Here is a 15,053-nt window from a genome sequence, read left to right as displayed (position 1 = left end):
TGTGGGTGTACCCCTCGTGGTCCTGAGTTCCTTGCTCGTGCTCCCTTTCCTTCTGGACCTGATTTTTAATTAATTGATATATAAGCATTTCACAAATGATCTATGAGTGTCTGGAGAAATGTTTTAGTGAAAATCACCACCATGCTTTTCAAAGTGTCTCTGCCCAGAAGGATAATGAGTTGAATGAACCATAAAATAAACTTTGAGCAGCATTGCTTAGTTTATGTTAACAGTGTTGGTGATGACCCCAATAGACTCTGTAGGCCAATTCAGCTGTAGAAACTTTTGATTTATCACACAGTATTTTTTATATTTTTATGATGTCATTTGTATATTCAAAACCTTTTATTATAATTCAGTTCAAATCTATGAAGAGTAACTATTTACTTTCAGAAGATTCCTTTGATTTGTTTTGTGGAAATGGGGATGGAATTTATTACCTTATGCGGACTAGTTAAGTGTTGTAGCAGTAAACTCTACCTCAAGTCTTATCTGTTGAATCTCATTTATTTTTTTTCCTCTTCTTCTCTGCCTATAGTTACAGTATTCCTGTTTTAGATCATATGCCCAAATATAAATGTACAAATAGGATTTCATATTCTCCTATAGACAAACCACTTCAAATCTTCAGGAGCTTTGACAGCAACTGGTGATTTTATCTGATGGACTTTTATAAGAGTAAATTTAAAACATATTTTTCTCTCAACACATATATAACCAACTACCATGTCCTATATAGATCTGAGTACATATTAATATACATAGTAAAATAGTGTAATCTCATTAATCACTCACACTAGGTACTGAATCACATAGCTGTAGGCCCAGGAAGCTGGATAGCACTACAGCCAGAAAATCATATTGCTAAAATTAAAATAATTTCTGGGGTATAAGCAGAGGCTGTTCATTCATTTACTGGCTGCCCAGACCTGAATAATCACACAGAAACTTTATCAACTACAACACTGTTTGGCTAATAACTAATGCATATTTCTATCTAATTCTTACATATCAAATTAACCCATTTCTGTTAATCTGTGAATCACCATGAGGTTGCGGCCTACCCGTAAGGTTCTGGAAGGCAGCTCATGTATTTCTTCTTTCGCAACTTGACTGTTCTCTTTATATCTCTGTTCAGATTTCCTGCCTGGCTTTACTCTACTAAGCCATTGGTTGAAACAGCTTCTTTAATAAACAATGGTAATAAAGCATACAGAGGGGAATCCCACATCATCTCCCCTTTTCTTTCTAAATAAAAAGGAAGGTTTTAACTTTAACATAGTAAAATTACATATAACAAAACAGGTATCAAGCAAGAATTATAATTACAAAATTTATACCTATTTTATCTTCTATCATAACTAAGGAAACCTCTAATATAATTATGATAGAAATGGGTTAATTTAAGATGCAAGAGTTAGCTAAAAAATGTGCCTAAGCTATTGCCAAACAGTGTTGTAATTAATACAGTTTCTGTGCTATTATTCAGGTCTGGGTGGTTGGGAAATAAACGAACAGTCTCTGTGAAATAATGGCACTAATGTGGGGCAAAGACATTCACATAAAACCAGAGAGAACTTGGCAAGTAGTTCTAGACACAAAAGAACAGAGTTAAGCATGGCTTCTTGATAGCAGCGTTTTCTCAGGTGGACTCTGCTAGAGGTAAGTACATCTCATTTAAGAGAGGCTTCCTGACTCAGCTTTATCTGCAAAAACCTTGCAGCTCTTTCAAGAGACACCAACAGCCAACACTTAAATAGTATTTGTAAATAGCTGACAGCATGCTACTTGGTGCTGGCAGGGACCTTGAAACTCCAGAGTTGTAGCAATAGACATGACTCCAGACAGTACCTCAGCCATGAAGCTAGACTCTCAGAAAGCTAAGCAATTGGGTGGATGCAGTTGTCAAAGTCATGGCTTGAATCCTAGCCATATCACTTAGCAAATTAAATACTCATGTGATCTGAAAAAGAGAGATATACAATAAAGATAGATTCAGAAGAAAAAAACTGTAAACAGTTTACAGTGTATTTAAAATATATGTAGGCTTGGGAGAGAAAAGGAAAAGGATAAAGTCCTTTAAGAAAAGAAAGAGAATGGTTGGGTGTGGTGGCACACACCTTTAATCCCAACACTGGGGAGGGAGAGGCAGGTGGGGCTCTGTGAGTTCAAGGACAGCCTGGGCTGCAGAGTGAGCTCCAGGACAGCCAAAGATACATAGAGAAAACCTGTCTCAAAAAAACCTCAAAATTAAAAATGAAAATAAAAGAAATAGAGTTTAAAATAAAGTTACATAAAAGACGGAAAATACACAGAGAATCTGGATACTGTATGTCATTATGTTCTCTTTGAATTGTTTGATTGCTGAGGAAGGAGCAACAGCTGCTAAAAGATATTTGATTATAAATGCTGCTGGATTAATCCAAAATATCTATTTTGAAAATTGCCTGACTTCAATATTTAAGTCAGAAGATATGTTACTTTGGAAAAGAGGTTTAGCTTTTGTTTCCACAGGAAATGGGAGACTGCTGATTCATTCTAGGTTAAGAAAAATCAGATTTGATCAAGGAAGACCCTCTGAAAAATCTCCGAAAGAGTAGATGGCCGAGATTGTCCAACATTTCAGAGCACCTCTGTTGCAGTTTCCTCTGAGTTTTACATCCAGAACAGCCTCAAGACTGCTGGTTGAGATGATCAAGCCTCACAGAATATTCCACTCATGGCTTGGCCATAATCCTAAATTTTCTTTAGGTCCCAATAAGATTATCAATGTCCCCAGTCATCAGGAAGTATCCTAGAAAACTACACCTACATTCCCCCTAAATGTGTTATGTATGTTTGTCTTTATTTGGAGTGTTGGTTACAAGTTGTTATGGATAATGGTCGGGAAAAAAAGATAAACAAGGGAGATTAGATTCTGAGTTCTTATTTTGAAAAGAAAAAAAGGGAAGTACTTTGAGACAATGGTCTTGTACCCTGTAAAGATTTGGCACTTATATTGGTTTAATAAAACATGGATTGGCCAGTAGTCAGGCAGGAAGTACAGGTGGGGACACCAGAATAAGAGAATTCTGGGAAGAAGAAATTCTGCAGTTGTCACCCAGATGCAGAGGAAGCAAGATGAGAATGTCTCACTGATAAAAGGTACCAAACCACGTGGCCAACACAAACAAGAAATATGGGTCAATTTAAGATTTAAGAGTTAGTTAATAAGAAGCCTGAGCTAATAGGCCCAGCAGTTTATAGTTTATGTAGGCCTCTGCGTGTTTCTTTGGGACTGAATGGCTATAGGACCAGGCAGGACAGAAACCTCTTTCAACACTAGGGAATGCCAATGTCTATCCTATCATGCTGCTTCTGTCTCTTCATTTCATATGTCCTCAACTCATGTTCTTTCATAGTTTTAGTCCAAACCATTATTAGAATAGCTGGGGAAAAAAATCTAAAATTACTACTTTATCTCCAGATGTAATCACACCTCACTGAATCATTATTTCTTAGCTGCTAAACAGAGCTTTTGTCATGCAAATACAATCATTCCAGTTGTGAATCCCCACTAACTTCTGAATAAAATCTGATACAGAATGTCCATTGTAAAGAACTCCTTGTCTTCCGAAGCCTCATTCCCACCCCTACTCAAGCACCTTTCTCTTTAGTTAAACTGAACAAGCCTTAGTTTCTCCAATAATTCCATAGTGTTACACTTTTGATTTTTTCGTTATGTAAATAATATTCTCTGAAATACCCTCTAAGTCCTGTCAGACTCCTCAGTCTGTAGGTGCTACATAGTAAATGTCTTCTTACGGAAAGATAAAGGATGATAATGTATTTTCTTTTTGTAAAATTAGAGAATTCAGGTGAACAGGAGAAAATACAGTAATCTGGTATGCTAAAAAAGCTATAAAAGATACATTTGACGCTTATGCTTCTAAAAATTGTTTTTTCAGCCTTGACCTTTCATCTGTGAAATGTTGCTCAGTGAGCAGATCATAATTATGAAATATAATGTTTATATATTAGGTAGTATAATCCTTGCCATGCTCATTAAATATACATTAGTTGATATTTATAAATGTTTTATATATATTACAAAATGTTCAAATACATTTCTGCCCTATGAATGAAGTCATTACAATATTCTCCTCTAGTTTTTATTAACCTCTTAGCCTAAGTGTTAATCTTTTCCATCCTTTTGGGAGCAACAGGACACATTCTCCACATTAGCTTCTAGGAGGTCACTGATTTGTTTCCAGTTAGTCTGGTCACTGAGACTTGGCACAGAGTTACCTTCATAAATGATTAAAGTTAATGTGAAATATTAAAATTAAAGAAATAACAGCAAAATCTGTGCCCTACAAGTGAGAAATGATCATTGGTATATCTTTCCTCGGGAGAATCATCCCATTTAACCATTCATTAAAAGTAGCTTCAAGGGCATTGGTATACAATAGGGATTTTTGAGAAGGAGGCAAAGTTGGGTTTAAAATATAAAAAAATATATGATATGAACTATGTAAATGATTATGGTGATTTTTTTCTATGTGACAATCTTATCAGAATTATAGGTAACTTTGTGACGTTGTAAAAAAGGCAATCAGATGACCTTTAAAAAATAATCTATGGTATAATATTGATGATATACAAAGTAGCTTTGCATTAAGAATATGTTTTCTTAAGCTATAATGTGCTACTATGTATACCCACATAAATGCTCTCCATAGCAAATACATTAAAAAATACATTTGTGATCAATTGGAAAATAATTACATTGCTTTTAATAATGTTCTGACTATCACTTATTCCCTAGTCCAGCACAATAAACATTGCCATTAATTGCTGAACTTGTCTCCAAAGTTCCTTAAACTCTTTGTTTCAAAATTTTATAGTTTCCCTTTCTTTCTCTTTCTACTTTCCTACTCCTCATATTCTTCAATTGAGAACTCGTTACTTTGGTTATTGCCATTTATATAACAAGCACAATATAGTCTTGGTTCTTTCTTAGTAGAGAAGTAGTTTCTTTGTATTTTTCTAAAACAATGTACCTAATCTCAGGAAAATCTATTGTTGTGGGATAGTAGTTAAAGATGTGTTATATTCTTTTATGCATGGAATATTTGTTTAATGATGCAAAAATGTGTTGCAATCTTTTATGTTGCATTTATTTAACTATATGAAGCTGTGTTATTTTGCCTGTCTAAAACACCTGCTGATCGGTCTATTAAAGAGCCGAATGGGCTTTAGCGAGGCAGGAGAGGGATAGGTGGGGCTGTCAGGAAAAAAGGCTAAATAGAAGTAGAAAAAGAGAAGAGGGAGGAGCAAGAAGAGGAGGAGAGGGAGATGCCGGAGAGGAAGCCACTAACTGCTTAGCCAGACACTGAACAAGAAGGAAGGAGAAGAATAAATAAGAGAAGAAGGAAGAGAAGAAAGAGGTGGGGGTGAGAAAAGGAGAAGGAGAGGAGGACATCGAGGTCTGTCCACCCACCCACACAGCCAGCTATGGGGTAAGAAGTAAAGAATGCTATCTAGAATAGAGAATGGTAAAAGCCCAGAGGCAAAAGGTAGATGGGATCATTTAAGTTAAGGAATCCTGGCTAAGACCGGGTATTCATCTTAAGAATAAGTCCGTGTGTTTGGGAGCTGGGCAGTGGGCCCCTAAAGAGCAAGAAAATGTAGCCTAATTCCCTAATTCCCTAAATATTTTGTTAGGGTTAGTGTGTGTGTGTGTGTGTGTGTGTGTGTGTGTGTGTGTGTGTGTTTCTGGTTGTTGTTTTACAGAGTCATAGAAGTAGACAGTTTCCCTCCCTAATATCTGTATTTTATAGTTCTCTGTGTTATTTTGTATTCTAGACTGAGAATTAAAATCTGAAAAAAAAATTAACAAGAACTCTGAAACAGCTTTTGCTAATAATCAAATCTTTGTACTTACAGATGATGATATTGAAGCTCCAATAAATGAAATGACTTCCTTAATAAAACCGAGAGCATCACATGGCCTTCTGGTTAATTACTGTTTGATCACTGTTTTCTTCTTCACTTAGATTTCTAAGTTTGTTCTTCTGTACTTACTTTATTTGTTTTGCATTTATTGTGAAATGTAATTCTTCCTCTATTGATTCCAGTTTGCTAGTCCTATGAATTGTGAGGCTAATTAGATTACATTCCTGAACTTTTCACTGGTTTTAGTTTGCTAGAATCTAAATTCTTGACTGAGCTCTAAGTTTTGCCATCCAAATATCACACACACACACACACACACACACACACACACACACACACACTATATTTTCTGTGTTGTTATCAGGTCATTTGTTTAGTGTCCCAGAATTTTATAAAATGGAGTTAACAACATACTACTTGCTTCATGGTAAGACAATTATATGTAAAAGGTGAATATGGCTTTATGGGCAGGAGGAGCAAATGAAGAAATATTCTCTGACTCAGTAAAGTATGAAATGGGTTACATTCAAACCATGTAAATGCTGCCGCTAAACATATCAGAATTGCATTCATCCATAAATCCTAAGCAGTCACATTTGAGTGAATGTGACATGACACCCACTATATTATCTGCGTTATCTGATGGCCCATGGTTTGGCTAAGGTAATTACTGGAAGTCATAAATATGACCCCACCTTATGGTCTTAAGGATATAGACAATGGAAAAATGTTTCAAATATAACAGTTTAATTATAGGTTAGACAGGAACAAGAGGTGTAAAGGATTTTTACAACTTTATAAATGTAGATACTAATTGCTATCTAGTTAGGTATCAAAACTGAAATTGCACTGCCAAATACTTTCATATTATAAGTATATATTGGAAAAGTATGCTTTACGATCTTCTTCACAAACATACAATATATAACTCATACTTACAGACAACGAAATAAAACAGGATAAAACATGAGCAGGGATGCTCCAGGCACAATTCAAAAGTATTTAACTTGTGACACTGGAGAAAAGAGCAATCATCTGGCTAGGTAGAATGATTTTACCATTAGATAGAAAGATGGATCTGGTAGTGCAAATAAATAAGAAAATAAATAAAATTAAGTTTTGTGCTGAAGCTAAAGAGAAAAGGAAATGTATTTCACATTTGTATGATAGCAAAGAAACCTTTGGGCCTGTAATCATGAAGTAATTTTTTTTTTGACTAAAATGCTAGGGGTGGCCAGAAATCAGTTTTTAAAAATTTTGTTGCACTAACATGAACAGTCCTAAACTTTCAAAAGCAACACACACACACACACACACACACACACACACACACAGAGAGAGAGAGAGAGAGAGAGAGAGAGAGAGAGAGAGAGAGAGAGAGAGTCATATGAAGTAAACACGACAAGCTGGTTACCTAGGTTTAATTCTAGTTGCAGGAACAAAAAGTCATACTTTATAGTCATACTTTATAGACTTTGGGAACAATGACTGAAAGATTTCATACAGAAAAAAATGAAGTGTGTGTGTGTGTGTGTGTGTGTGTGTGTGTTAGAGTACCTCGATATACAAAATTATAATGGAAAGTGGATCAGTGTCATTTTTAGCTCTGTTCATGTAACGAAAATTTTATCAGTTAGACCTAAAAGTGCCATATTTGAAACAGAGAAATTACTGAGATATCTTTACAACTTCTTTTCTAAGCAAAATACTTCAGTGGCCACTTCAGGTATTGGCAAAAATAAACAGTCTTTTAAAACATCTGGCCTATGCATTCATCCAAATGCAATCAACCTCGATCCATTCTGTCAAGTGATTGGACCTAATCCTTTTGGTACATCACAAGTGAAGGAGGCCCTGCTGTTTTTATTCTGATTATAGTAAATCCTTGATGGCTGAGAGCTGAGTGACAGGAGTGGACAGAGTACAGTACTGCAGGCTTGAGAATTCAATCTTTTCAATGACTTCTTACATGTTGGACAGTGACATGGCTTCTCAGGCCCTCCCTTTTTCCATCTTTCAAACAAGGGTAATAATATCGACCACCAAATTTGACTTTTAAAATGTATTTCTGGTCCTAGACATATACTAAACTAAACATAAGGTGCTACAGAACACCCATATAATAATGATGCCACCTGCACATCCCTTTGGGATTCCCATCAAAAAATTATTTGGGGAAAGATGCAAGACTGATTTGATAATAGTGGAAATTTGAGTCCTACAATGAGATACAATTAGGTATTATAATTCACAATGAGACTCAATAATAAACATTGAAGGAACTCTAAAAGGCAATCAGCCAGAAATGATGGGTGGCGGAGTATGAGGCTCAGTGGAACAGTGGTGCTGCAGCATGCAAAGAGCTCCAACTTCAATCCTCGGCTCCACAAACAAGAAAATTATAAAAATACTAAAATAATCTGCTTCTGCCTGGCATGATAGTATGTAAACTGAGCTACACAGGATGCTGAAAAGGGAAGATTACAAATTAGAAGCTAGTCTGGGCAAGACTTTGTCTCAAACCACAAAATAAGATGTGAAAATTATTTTAGATGGAGTATTAGGTTTTTTCTTGTTGCTCTGACAAATAATTTTGTATTTGTCAATAAAAAATTGTATTTGACAAAAAATACTTTCAAGACAACTTATGGAAGGGAGGGCTTATCTTGCTCACTGATTGTAAAAGCCTACGGTGATGGGGAAAATCATAGATGCAGGGATGTGAGAATGTTCGGCTCTTGGCCTCCAAGTCAGGAGGAGAAAAGGGGTGAAGGAATGAATGAAGGAATGGTGTTATTCATCATTTTTTTGTTCTTTTATCCGTGCAGAACCTTAGACCATGGCAAGATGCCACTCACATTCAGGATGGGTCTTTATGTCCTCAGTTATGTTTTTCTGGAAACATTCTCACAATTATCCTCAAATGAGTATTTCCATGGAGATTCTAAACACATTCAGGTTGACAATGAAGATTAGCCATGGTTAATAGGACTAAACTCTTAAGTGCCCATTTGTATATAATTGCACAAGATTAAAAGACAAGAGATACCATATGGTTGAAAAATTATTTAATTCAGCAAGCACACATAATCTAATGTTTCTGAAGTGCTCTATATTCTTAAAAGTCATAACAAGTGGTAATCAGAACATAATTGCCTATTTGATGACCCAAGTGAAACTCTAGTAGCTTAATAATAATACAATTTGATAAAGTAAACCAAGAATACTTTGCTGTTTATTTATACATGTACAGATATTCACATAATTTTCTAATGAATAATTATCCTTATTATAGTTTTATAATGCATAGTTATACAACATAATTTTCGTTAGGTAATAATATGTTATGGCAAAGTGACTATTTTACTTTACTTTTACATTTAATTTTCAATTTCTAGATCAGAACAGGAGTGATGTTAGAATATGATTTATTGTACTTATTTCAAGGTGATTTACACTTATGTTCATCAAAATAAGAACATAGTTACCATGGAAAAGATATTTCTATGCTCAAAATTACCTCCAAAGATTTTTGTACTTGAGGGTTCGGAAGAGTAAAACCCTGTCATGTAAGAAGACTTTTTTTTAGCAAAATGGCATCAAGAAAAATAATGAGAAAATATAAACAGTTCACTTTCTGTAAGCATTACCTCAGTTGAGTGGATTATGTATCCACCACCATGTGTTTTTCTGTTGATAGAAAACACACACATACACATACACACACATTTAGATGAGCATAGCATATTTTGTTCTTTTGGTTAAAGAAAGGCAAAAATAGAGGAAAAAATAAATAAGGAATAGAATTTAAACTACAGCTAAATTCAGCTACAATATTGAGGGAACTTCGGCTCTGTAAATGAAAGCAAGGACTCCTACAAAGTAAAACGGCTCCCTCAGCAAGCAACATGTGTTCCCTGTTATTAAGACAGAGTGGACAACCTCAGCACAGAGGAGCACCAATCATGAACAATTGCTTTTTGCACTATTCCTGGCAACCTGAGGCCTCTCAAAAGCTATACATGCAGAGCATAGGTTATGACCTATCTTGCCATGCAGGTAAGTAATCCAGCTGCCTTGCCTTTTGCACTTTCTCTCTCTCTCTCTCTCTCTCTCTCTCTCTCTCTCTCTGTTGTCTGTATGTGTGTGTGTGTGAGAGAGAGGATAATTCTATGCATATAGTATCAAATCAAATCAATATGCTACTTACTGTTCTACTGTTTCTTTTGCCTTTGGTCAAGTTTGGTCAATATTCACTATATATTTTATTTACCATGGAGGCTCCCAAAATGTTGTCTATTTACTGAATATGTCATAATATGATACTAACATTATCTTGATAATGAGACCTGGTAGATGTTATGTAAACTCCTAGAACATCTGTAAGCATTGCTCTGATACCTAATTTGGACTGGATTGACAGACAGCTAGAAGATTAATAAGGCACATTTAATGAACATCTGTGGGGGTGTTACCAGAGATGATTTTGAGTATAGTAGCAACTTTTGCATGGTAGCTATGTTGCTATTTCGATCAACAAAGTGTAAATCACCTTGAAATAAATACAGCAAATCATATTTTAACATCTCTCCTGTTCTGCTAGAGAAACTGAACTGAAAATTAAAATGGCATATTAATTTTGGCATAATAATTACTTAACCAAAAGTAAGCAAACAGGGGAGACCTCTCCTCATTGTGGTTTGAGCCATCCACTAGACTGTGCTTCCAGATGTGATGAAAAGTGGAAGAAGGAAGAAGGCAAAAGGAGACTGACTTTCTTTCCTGTGTCTCAGCACGAGGTGAACAACTTTGCTTCACCGCTCACTTTTAACAAAATGTTTGGCATCAGAACGGCCCAGAAAAGGCCATTTTAATTGAATTTTTCATGTGTTTGTCCTCAGTATATGGTAAAACGGATTAACAAAATCCTATGAGGGCAGATCAAAACTACATGAAGTGTCTTTGGCTCATCACTTTTCTGGTGTCCTCTTTTACCACATATCTAATAAGATATTTTTTTTCTACTCAACTATTCCTAGAGAATATGTTTGCAGCATTCAGTGCCATACTTCTACTTTCATGGATGGACATGGGCAAACATTTGATGTAGGTTTCTATTATGCCACAGCTAAGTATAAACCTGATATTTGTTTTTCATCGTTTGGAGCTAGTTGACTCTTGATTTACTGGAGATAAACTACATATTATGATCCACTGTGTAGAATATCTTCTAATCCAAACTATATGCTCAATATTTGTAAAGCCAACATGTGTTGAAAAGCAACAATGAAAATCACTTAAGGCTAGAAACAAGTCCTCAGAGCTCTCTACAGTAGCTGGAGAAGTCAGATGAACTCATGGCCTTGAAGTAGTTGAGATCAAACTGAAAGTATAATTAGTTTTTTCTCATAGGCAGTGGAATATGTTGCTGATACCTGATTTATACAAAGTAAGTTAATTTAGCAGTTGAATCACAATTATATGTGTAAGCTCAAATTGCCATAGAGAACTCCTATAGAGGGCGTAGCTTAAACAAGAGGTATTTATTTCTCAGCTTTGAATATTTAAAATGTGAACTCAGGATACTATCAAAGGCTAGGTTTCAGGAGATAGATTTCTTTGCTTGAAGATAGCTTTTTCCCCATCTTAATAAACAAAACAAAAACAAAAGAACAAACAAAAAACTTATTCAACATGTAGTAGAAAGAGAATTCTGATATCCCTCTTCTCATAAGCACAAATACTCCATTACAAAGACCTAACTTGATTAGCCTAAACTTGATTAGCCACAACATGTTCCATATGTACATATGTATAGATATAGATATATTTAGGTTTACGTATAAATATAAAAATACAGTCTGCTTAGTCCAGTTTTGTGGTTTGTGTGTATATGATTTCAGGGCTGACCACTCTGTATTGGAAAACTCTCAGTGGCCTCATCCCTGGGAAAGGCTAATTCTTCTCCCTGATGTCATTACTAAAATCCTAATTAGTTTTCCAGGGTTAGTGATGTCATGAATCTTGGAAGAGAATCTACTAGCATTACGTTGGTAGACCAACATACCTCCTCACTACATTCTAAATCTTATACCCACAGATAAATGTAACGACCACCCCTCATCATAAAAGCTTCACTTCACAGCAAATGGAGACCACCAGAGAGAAACCACCCTGGCTACAATGCAGAGATCAACAGATTGTGAGGAGCAGAATCCCAACAGATGAATCTATGTCACAGATCCTGCATCTCTGGCACAGGGAACATTGCAAAAGAGGGGGTAGGGAGAGTGAAAGAGCCAGTATACCAGGAAGTCTGCTGTAAAGCAGTCTCTTCTAGAAATGGCTGCATCAAAATAACTGGAACAATGGCAGTATCAATAGACACATTAATGTGGATGAAAACAATTTGACAGGATCCCATTTTTCATGATTTTAACTACTCCACAGAGATAGATTGCAACCAGCCTTTCACCTGGAGAACAGCTTATTTAAGTTTAACTTGCTCCTAGGTCACCTGGGAATTGTAAGTCATATTCAAACTCAGTATCTTGGGTGGGCGTGAACTCTGAATTTCTGTGTCTGTCTGTCTGTCTGTCTCTTTCTTCCTCCATCCCTCCCCACTCCTGTGTGTGTTTGTGTGTGTGTGTGTGTTTGTGCGTGTGCGCATGCACATGCATGTTAGTGAGGGTATGCATGTGCCATTGTGCATGTGTGGGGGTCAGAAGACAAGCCTGGGTGTTGTTTTTATTTTCTTCCTTGTTTGGTTTAGAATCTCTTAGCTCCTCTGTGTATAATAGACTAGCTGGCTTGCCAGTATTAAGGCATTCTTCTGTGTCTCCTTCCCATTTTACCACAAGAAGTCCTGAGATTACAGACGTGTGTTAGGTCAGCTTTACTTGAATTCTGAGCATTTGCCCTCAGAGCCCGATGCTTATTAAGCAGGTGTTTCACCCATCAAACCACCTTGAGAGTCAGATTTTGTATTTCTAAGATGTTATAGGTACTCGTTTGTGACCACCCTTTAAGAAACAAGCAGAAAGCAGCAGCTAAACTTCCTTGACTTTTAGATTGTGTTTATTTGCAAGAACTTGCATTAAATACATTTTGTGACATTACTTTCTTTGCTGTAGGAATGTCCTATATTCAGAGTATCACACAAAATCTTTTGTTTGACATTTGACACAAGAAGCAGAGTAGTTTACTATGCCTTGAATAGCATGAATAATGATCTTTTTTTCTTTTCTTTTTCGAGACAGGGTTTCTTTGTAGCTTTGGAACCTTCTTGAACCTTTGGAACCTCGCTCAGTAGACCAGGCTGCCTGAACTCACAGAACCACCTGTCCATGCCACTGGAGTGCTGGGATTAAAGGTGTGCGCCACCAACACCTGGCTAATTGATCACATGATTGACTTGGGACCTTAGAGTTCATCAAGGAAAACACCCTGGGCCATATGACATTTGTGTAATGTATGTTACTTACAAGGTCTGCTTGGATGTGTATGGAAGCAGATGTGGTCAAGATCCTGGAGAATGTAGAATGGAATTTAAGTCTAAAGGATTCATCAAAGTATATCAGGGTGGGAGGATATGGGTGCGTAGACGAAGGAAAAAGGAGAATGTGCAACACTCCAGGTATAGCAAAATGACTGTAAAAATCCTTATGAGTAACCAATTTTTTTGTAAGTATTTAACTTAGCTATGTCTATAGCTTTCACAGAACATATATTCATAGCTAAAGGAAAGGGTACTACATATTTCAGACCTTGCAAAATAATATATATGTTCTTTTTTCTTTCTTGGAGGAAGTAGCCTAGAACATTAGAAAATATATGCCCTGTGTCCTACTAGGTGTAAGTCTTACCCACGATACAGTGCATAGGGAAAAGTGTCCTTTTGTCCTGCTAGGATATTGCTGACCTGCTTTTTGGATTGGGAAGAAAAATGACATCAATGTGTGACAAGCGGCAGGTGGTGACTACTGTTTCTTTAAAGACAACATATGAAACACTGAAAATTTATTTCCCAATAAACTTGGTTTTCTAAGCTGAGCCACAAAAACATGCCATACAATAAAAACATAAGGATCAAAGATATTTCCAATTGCCATTAAATATAATTCAAGGGACGTGATTCACTGTGGCTCAGGTGCAGGTTTCCTATCAATGCAATTTATAAGGGTTCAGCTTCTAAAATGATACCTCCATGTGACAGTGATTTCCTTTTTTATTTTGTTTTTCTTTAAGTTTCCTACAATTTTCAGTCACTGTTATCAGTGCATCAACTGGATGAAGGTGATGCCACGGTATTCCGTTATCTAATTCCTGTGGTGTCCTTAGATTATCTTTCATAAGCATAGTTAACAATGATAACAGGAAAATAAATTAAATCAAAGAAGAGGGTTTATCAAATGCCATCTTCGGAGAGCTGCATTTTTATTAAACATGAATAAAATAATCCTTTGAAAAGAGATGTGGTTATTGAGAATTACCCCTCACTGCATAATTAATTCCACTGTCTTTAAATTATTAAATTTTTCATGGTGTATTTTTATAAGTAAATCTGCTCTTAGTTTTCCAGATAGATATACTTAAATTTTTTGAGACATAATTGAAGTTGTAGAAGGAATTAATTTCAAGAAATGGATTAAAAGTAATGATGTGAAATTACCGTGGCAAATGCTGAAATAAAAATTGTACAGTTCAATAACGCTGCTATTAAAGATGACATATCTAAACCAACATTTCCTAATATGAGAGAAGGTTAGTGTTTTTAAATAAAATAATTTGGTATATGAATAAATTTCGGGAGGTTTGTGTTAAACCTATTTGTATAGAGGTCTCATTATTAATTTAAAATGCTAATAATATTTCCAATCACAAAGAAGGAAAATGGTTTTTGATATCTACTTTCTTGAGTTCTTTGTATATTTTAGAGATCAGCGCTCTGTCTGAAGTGGGGTAAGTGAAGATTTTTTACCCATTTTGTAGGTTGCAGTCTTGTCTTGTTGATTGTGTCCTTTGCCTAACAGAAGCTTCTAAGTCTCAAAGTTGTTGCACAAGATTGCATTCCCACCAGCAATGAATGATGGTTCCCCTTCCTCCACAGCCTCTCC

The 15,053-nt window shown here is 35.9% G+C and overlaps 1 protein-coding gene across 3 annotated transcripts in view; it reads right to left on the bottom strand.

Moving 5' to 3' along the window:
• Positions 1–15,053, bottom strand: part of Tenm1 (teneurin transmembrane protein 1) — an 825,611-nt gene that overhangs the window by 453,129 nt on the left and 357,429 nt on the right. The gene's annotated exons all lie outside the window — the stretch shown is intronic.

Source organism: Microtus ochrogaster, chromosome X (assembly GCF_000317375.1).
Source record: "Microtus ochrogaster isolate Prairie Vole_2 chromosome X, MicOch1.0, whole genome shotgun sequence".
Taxonomy (NCBI): Eukaryota; Metazoa; Chordata; class Mammalia; order Rodentia; family Cricetidae; genus Microtus; species Microtus ochrogaster.
The sequence above is the reverse complement of the archived record's forward strand: the minus strand, read 5'-3'. Positions and strand labels throughout refer to the sequence as shown.